The following is an 8,295-nucleotide window of genomic DNA, read 5'->3' as shown; positions in this document are numbered from 1 at the left end:
AAATGTTCTTCATGATTAAAAATATCTATATATTTTCTATGCTGCTGGGATTGTGATTTTTTTTTGTAATTTTGAGTTGCAAAAGAGTCCTAGGTCTCAATAGGACTGCTAAAATAAATAAATAAAGTAAAGGTCTTGATAAATAAATGCATTAAGCACTAACAGCTCTGTGTGTGTGTGTGTGTGTGTGTGTGTGTGTGTGTGTGTGTGTGTGTGTGTGTGTGTGTGTGTGTGTGTGTGTTTCAGTTTATGACATTGTATGAATTCATTGTTTTGACGTAATAAAAAGTGTTGGTGCCGCATGCTGTAAGCTACTGCTGCCCATTGCAGCATTGTAAGTACAACATCACCTTTCTAAAATGTCACTTGCCAAATCTAACTATAGCCTATCACTCGTTTTTGTGTTTGATATTATATCAGTTAACGGTGTATCAATGAAAATCTGATATTAAGTGGAATGTACTGTTGCCCAATCCATGTACTTCAGCAGTACATTGTACCCTACACCATCATTTCAAATGGCAGGACATGTGTCCTGTTAAAGCGTACTGCCTGATGAAGGACAATAACGTATGCCTATTTAAAGCAGCATATGATTTGATAGTTGTTTTGTCAAAATTAATTTATGTCAATTAATATATTCATGGTATAAAAAAACTGAATTTGACAGTATACAGCTCACATACTATAGCCTACTAAGATAGGCACCTGGCACAATGCTGGTTGATATAGGTTATGAGCAGTGGATTGGTCTGAACAACTTTAGTAGCCCTAGTGATTTTTTGGTGAGTAATGAGAAAACAATCATCAAAAGTGATGGGAATATTGCATTTTGAAAAGCAAATACTTAGATTGAATATGTAGGCAAGTTCCCACATCATTGGACCTGCGTGAGGGGTGTCATGAAGAATTAGAGCGTTTTGAAAGGGCTGATACAGTGTTTCACTATTTAGGCCACGCATGGCTCCTGTTACCATTTTTAACAGGGAACAACGTATTGGGTTATAGCTTATTATATTGCCAACTGACCTTCAAATAGGCTATGCAATACAGGGCTATTATAGGCCTATGCGATAATAAGGCCATCTTCAAAGAGCAGTTAATTACAGGCCTATAATAGGCTAAGTGTAGCTATAGATTAAAATACATATAGGCCTACTTGTATATCATCATAGCTTATATGCTGTATATATAGCCTACCATGCTATTATGTTTATTACCTTACGTGCATTCTTTCTGTAGGCTACCACTTCATCATACTGACATGCAGCATGATTTGCAACAGGTGCATTTATCTGCTTGGGTTAACAGAGGGATGCTACTTAACAGAGGGATGTATTTTCTGAAGGTGAAAGCCAAATCATGGCAAAGCTGCTCTATTTGGATAGGAAGTGAGAATTCAGTGCATAATTGTCTTGCTTATCAGAAATATGCTGTGCCGAAAACCATGGCAATAGAGGTGCGGTTATGGCCATTATGCGAAGAATGGGTATTTACCAACGTTTCGGCATCACTGTGCCTTCCTCAGGTCATGGAATCCAACATATCCGAACGTTATTTGACATGAAGGTTAACTAAGGGATCCTAATCATGAGGTTCCCACATTTCAAACTTAAATATTAAGGACTGAAACACACAGAAAGTGCACCAATTTAAATGTATGTATGTTTTAATGAAGGTATATCAATTTACAGGCATATTGTAATGATATTGGCGAATTTATTGATAAGAATCATTTTTGGGTTAGAAAAATGAACTACAAAATGCCGCCATATTTGTAGTTTGCAACTTATCCGGTTTAGGGAAGAAAATGTGTCATTATTTTTGCATACATGATTTCATAAAAAACGGATATTGCATAAGCAAACGTAAACGTGATTCAAATTAAAGACAGATGCAGCTAATAATTTATAAACATTATAAAAAATACAAACAAATCTGACATGATCACATAATTATTATTATTTATTTTTTAATATAACATTTAAAATTACAATACAATACATACATATTTTTTCTGAATAAACATAAAATAGCATTAAAAGTAAAAAAATACTTTCAAAAGTTAAAGTTCCTAAAAGAAAATCAATTTAAAAAAAGATAAAAAGCTAAAAAGGGTTTACAGTTGCATAAACTTATGATAGAGTTCTAAGAATTCACTGGGGGGGGGGGGGTTTATTGACTAATTCTAGAGATTTTATTAGATATTGGATTTCAAGTAAAATATATTGCATTTAGGGACAGATTTCAAATATTTGTTTTTGTGTATATACAATTTACCAGAGAGAATTAAGAAATGAACGACTAACTCAGTGATTTTGTTTTCATTTAAATTATGACATTACATATTTCATTGTAAATACATGGGTCTTATTGATTAAATAACAAATGTCAATACTTAACTCGCTCCAAACTAACTTCACAGTCACACTCATAAAAAAGGTGTATACTAGTTTCTCCTTCTTTATCACAGAAAAGGCATGTCCTCTAAAGCCATGAATTTAGACAAGTTATTGCAAGGGTATATTTTGTGCAAGATTTTAAAGTGAATTTATTTTACTTTATTTGATATACACAATTTGTGAGGGAGCAACCAAGCTTTCTTCCATTCAATTTCAGTAATATGAGCGGTCCAGAAGAATTTCCCTCAAGGAGAGATCTTGTTCTTGGAGTGAAAAAGTTATCTTATGAATGTTTCTTACATTTCTTATCCAGCAGGGGGAAACCTAGCATAAGTTGTGCATCTATCGTGACATGTTTGCCAAAACACAAATGAGATTTCATTAATTGAGTAAGTCCTGAAGGTATTGCTTATAGAATAGAATTACATTCTTTATAATGTATTGGGAAGTTATATGTTTCTAAGAACTTTCTATAAGAGAGTATATTTCCTTTGTCAAATAAATCAAGAGCAAATATAATATGTATTTCGAAACACTTAGGAAAGAACAAAGACTTGTTCAGAGGATCACATGATACCCTTCCGACAAAAGAGTATCAACGTCAGGCGACGTAACCGTACCGGAAAAACCCGGCAGTGACCCAAAATACGAAGAGAGAGAGAGATGTCTGTTCGAACTTTGAAGTGCATGTTTACCATTCTCCCTCTTTTACAATGTATTTCCTCTAATTGTAATAATACAAACAATTGCGAGCTTTACTAGCAAACGTCGCTGTTGCCATAAATACGGGACCTGTTCAGCAGGGCTCAACTTTACATAGGCAAGCGTGTTAGAGGTACAAACTATAACAACACTTCAATATTGACCAGGAACATACCGATTAAGTATGACATGTATCGCCAGCTAATGAATGTATGCCCTATACATATTTTAACAGTTTATTGACCTGAGAATTGTTGATGTTACTGAACTAAATCTTAATTTAAATCTGGAGTTTATTTTGGTCGCCACAGAATTGGGGAAATCTCTATATTTTTTTTTTTAGTCCCTTATGTGTGGAACAATGCACAGAATTCCTCGAAATTAGATATTCTGGTGCCTTAAATTATTGATTAGAGACTTTGTTACAGAATGCGATTGCTTTTCTTAAATATGTTTAATGTGTATTATGTGTTTTATTATTGTGTGTTTTATTTGCAGAGCCCCACCTATTTTGAGCCCCACATTTTTATGCAAAAAAAAGTGGGCTTGCCTGTTTTGTATGTTATTTGGGCATTAACACGTGTCACATATCAGTTTGCAAACAATGTTAAAAAAATATATACATCATTGAGTTATTAAAGCTGCATACAAACAAGGTCTCTTTTTTCTTTTCTTGAGTAAGGCAGCTCCAAAATGCAGGCGTTTCAGCCTAGCTGAGTGCTTTCTGTGGTGGTGGGGCAAGCGAGCAGAAAATACGGAGCGTTGCGCCGTGATTGGCTCAGTGTTCTGTCATTCATGGGGACACTACATCACAGCCAAGTCTAAGGGTAGAGCTAGAAAATTCTAGCCCCTTGGGTGCTGGCATAGAGTTACATTAGAAGTGCCCATCCAAGAAGGCTCAAGGTCATTGGCCACAGTAGCTTTGATTGGACTGATCATGTCAACATCATACTTTCAAAACAGGATGAAGGAAACCGCACACTGCTCTTGATAATATCACTGGTATTTAATAAGCTTACGTATCGGCTCTGACGAAGGCCGTTGGGCCGATACGTAAGCTTATTAAATACCAGTGATATTATCAAGAGCAGTGTGCGGTTTCCTTCATCCTGTTTTAATTGTTGCCATGCACCTGCAACAAGACTGCTCAGATGTGCGAGTGCCTTTTGAATCTTGCAACATCATACTTTCAAAATCTTAGCTAGCCATCATCATGAATCAAGTAGACAATCTACTGGAAAATTATTTTTAATTGTGATATGAAGAGAAATAATGAAGAGAAATGATCGATAAAATGTATCAGTGCTCATCCGCCATTGGACATAAACATTACACAACAAGTTGGAAATTGCAAATTCAACAATGAGTGGTTTGGAAGGAATCAGTGACAGTGGCTAACTCTGCAAGCATTGCAAAACAGTCACTAGCCTGCTATTCAGTGGAGTGGCTGTGTGGTCCCAAATCTGGCATTAAGGGGCTATTTTCCAATTTAAAATTATGAACATTCAACATTGGCCATGCTGTCAATGAAGCATGATTTGTGCCTCGCTCAAAACAACTGTTAACTCGGAACTGCGATAACTTGACTTCAGTGAGTTCAAGACAACTGGGAAGTCGGGAATAAACGAGCTCCAACTGGGAAAATACGTATTGAACGGTCATCCAACTCGGAATTGTAAATCCGGCATCTTTCTAGAGCTACGACCTGAAGATTAATGACATGATTCAATCCTGTTTTTTTCCTGAGTTCCCAGGTGTTTTGAAAGAACCATAAATCCAGAGAATGCCACACTTTGATGACAAAATTTGCCTACGAAGGACCGCTGCACCACCTTCTTGTTCAAGTGAGCACAGCACAAGGTGAGTCCAAAAATGTATTGTATGCTGCTACATAAATTATGTAATATGCCAGTGAGATATGTATACTGTAGCAAAGAAAGTAATACTAAGTGTATGTTGTGTAGTAAGATGTTATTACCCCTTGTGCCTCACCCTAATAATTTGGTCTATTTACCCCTCTTAATTTCACCTACTGTTCTGACTTGGTAGTGCACATGTAGCCTATAACCTGTTTTAGAGAAAGTTAATAATCAAATATTGTATGAGCTTTCATTGTCTGCTTATAGGCCCCTTTATTTATCCTACAGTTCTGACTTGGTGTACAGGGAGAACACTAAGAACAGCACAAGTTCTGAATTCTGTTGCTGTACATTTCAAAAGTGCTTAACAAATAGTTATATTGACTATGTCCGTCCTAGCTCGTTTATTAATTCCTTAATCTAAATTATGGATTGCCTCTTATCCACTTGTCGTCTCCTTGTGCCTTAGTTTATACATCTCAATGGTCATTAGAAACTATATTTGTTTAAGCAAGTCAGCCATATCAGCTATGTTTTTTTAAAAGGCAGTAAATGAGGCTGAACTGTTTCGCTGGCAGACAAGGCTCCACTGATAGCCAGGTGTGGCAGTGGTAAGATCTTGGGACTGCTTTTGGGACACCTTTATGTAGGCCCTAACAGTTTGTGGTCACCATTATAGCGCAATTAATATATTGTTTAGTGTTGTGTAGTGTAGTGGCTTTGCTGGCACGAATACCACTTTTTTTCCCCCCACCAAGATTTACATGCTAAAATCACCACTGTTTATTTGTAATGCATATGTTAGGCTGTTGTGTTTAATCTATGTACTGGGTTTTATTTGTAAATGTATACAGGGCTCTCTTGTAAAATATTTCTATCTCAATGTGACTCCCTGTTTAAATAAAGGTTAATAAAAATATGGAATTCGACTAGGCCTAACCCTGATTGCAGACTAACTTTGATATTAGGCCTACACATGTAATAATATTGATAAAACAATATTAATTGGGTAGATTATAATAATTGTAGTGTCATGGAGACACCCCTTGTTGTCCTGGTCTCATTGCATATTGACAGGCTACATGTATGCCATCTACCATTGTGTCTTCCTGGCTCTTCCAACTGCTGTATCTGCTGCTTTCCTGATTCATCGTAAAACTTGTAGATCTGTCATACTGCATGTAGATGTTTATGCCATTAAACAATACTCTAGGATTATATTGGATCCTAATAATTAAATAACTTCATAAAGCACAGACCATACATTGGAAACTGAAGAGGATTTATTATATGGAGATAAGTGGGGGAGTAGATAGAGAAAGAATGAGAGAGCTCCTTCACATGTATAAGAACAAGAGTGGGCTTCAGGAGATGGTAGGTAGGTGGACCCTGGTGCTCTGCCATTTTCTGCCACTGAAATGAAACAAACAACAAAATGAACAAACCACATCAAGATAGGTCAAATGGAAGAATTTAAAAAATACTTTTGTCGTAGAATTGTTTTCTTACTTACTTGCTTCTCTGTTTTGGGACACTTTTGCATAATGCAGAGGTGAATGCACAAATGGATGGGTGAGGGGAAGAGACTCATTTGGGATTCAGCAAGAATCGAATCGTGGACCTAGGTGCAGTGCTTGATTTGGACTAAAATAGGTGCTGATACTCATTTTGGGTGCTGGTACTGTTTACATTTAGTTGCAGGAACTCCACAGTACTTTTGAGCTAATATTGTCACGACTTCCGCCGAAGTCGGTCCCTCTCCTTGTTCGGGCGGCATTCGGCGGTCGACGTCACCGGCTTTCTAGCCGCCGCCGATCCACTTTTCATTTTCCATTTGTTCTGTCTTTGTCTTTCACACCTGGCTTCACTCAACCAATTAGTTGTTTATTATTTAACCCTCTGTTCCCCATGTTGTGTTTGTGAGTGATTGTTTATTGCAATTCGGTCCGTCTTTGTGGGCTCGTGATGTTACTTTGTAAATGTGTCTTTTTGAGTAAAGTAAGTTGATTACTCAATTCTGCTGTCCTGCGCCTGACTCTCTACACCAGCTACACACAGGACCATTACAAATATTCTATAAGAGGAACAGGAGCTCAAGCAGTAGTAAATCTGAGGTGCCTGTACTCAGCTGCGGTGAGCTCCAACCCAACTCAAGCATTGCATATGATCCAATAGATAGAAATAGGGATAGAACTCTGGCATCGCAGCCTACTTACCAGGAGCATGGCTTCCATCTGATTAACTCTGCCCCTTTATGAACAGAATAAAATAAAAAATAGTTTTTGCAATCGCATGCTTTGTGGTTGTGTAATTTACAACACCTTTTACTAAATTCAAAAATGTACTCAATTGGATGATGGAATTGACTATACTGACTACCTCCTTGAAAATAATTAGGCACAGGTCAAGTAGAGGTGACATATATTATTACTGTTTACATAAAATCGAACAATTTCACCTGTTTTACCTGTTTATTGCATAATAACATCAATGTCATAACTGTTCTTCCTTTCCCTGTTCTTCTCTTAGATTCTGTTCTAACTAACGTCCATAACTCTGGATTTCACCACTGTCCTTACAGAGTTATTATCCTTGCATTTTGAAATATGGAAGAAAGAAAAAAATACTTTATTTCAGTCATTCATTTTATTCTTACACCTGATAGAATGGTCATGTATTTTAGTCGTTGCCTAAAACATATCAATTACATGCTGTTGATAACTTAGTCGACTTTCACTGTCATTGCTGGTACACTAATAAACAACTAAGATAATGTGCTGTACTATAGAGATGACAGCCCAGACTGACCTTGTAGACAGTGGAGACAAAGAAAATAGATCTGTCTTTAATTTGTCACTGACTATGTACCTTTGCACTTATTAGGTTTCTGTCTTTTCTGGCTCTCAGCAGTGCCAGTGTCCTCCTCCATGGTCAAAATGGACCACTGCATCTCTTCCACTATGAACTTCAACCTGAATGAACACCTACAGACATGATTGGTAGTGAAACTCTTACATGGCACATACTCATTATTTGCTGGTCCAAATTCATTCCCTACCCCTCCTCCTTGGCCCTGACTTAACCCTTGTATTTTTCTTAAGGGTCTGGAAATGTATAATCAGGAAAGTGGTGGAGCTTACAACATATTGCTTACACCTTACACATATAGAAAGATTGAAGGCTTAGGGCCAAGGCAAAGAGTTAGGCAGTGTACTGGGACCGACTGATTCACTATGGGTAAAGCCCAAATCATACGGGAGCCTTTTTTATATGTGCGCTAACAAGCATGTTCACGCAGGAAAGAGAATGCATAGGAGTTAATGAGAGAAGTC

General features: G+C 37.1%; 1 long non-coding RNA gene across 1 annotated transcript; it reads right to left on the bottom strand.

Annotated features, from left to right (window-relative positions):
- Positions 1-6,226: 6,226 nt before the first annotated feature.
- LOC115204942 (uncharacterized) lies at positions 6,227-7,217 on the bottom strand. The gene is made up of 2 exons (XR_003880535.1): positions 7,180-7,217; positions 6,227-6,376 (listed from the first exon to the last, which is right to left on the bottom strand). It is a non-coding gene; the product is annotated as an uncharacterized LOC115204942 (long non-coding RNA).
- Between the last annotated feature and the right edge of the window lie 1,078 nt (positions 7,218-8,295).

This window comes from Salmo trutta, chromosome 13 (assembly GCF_901001165.1).
Source record: "Salmo trutta chromosome 13, fSalTru1.1, whole genome shotgun sequence".
Taxonomy (NCBI): Eukaryota; Metazoa; Chordata; class Actinopteri; order Salmoniformes; family Salmonidae; genus Salmo; species Salmo trutta.
Note: the sequence above shows the minus strand (reverse complement) of the source record. Positions and strands in the feature narration are given on the sequence as shown.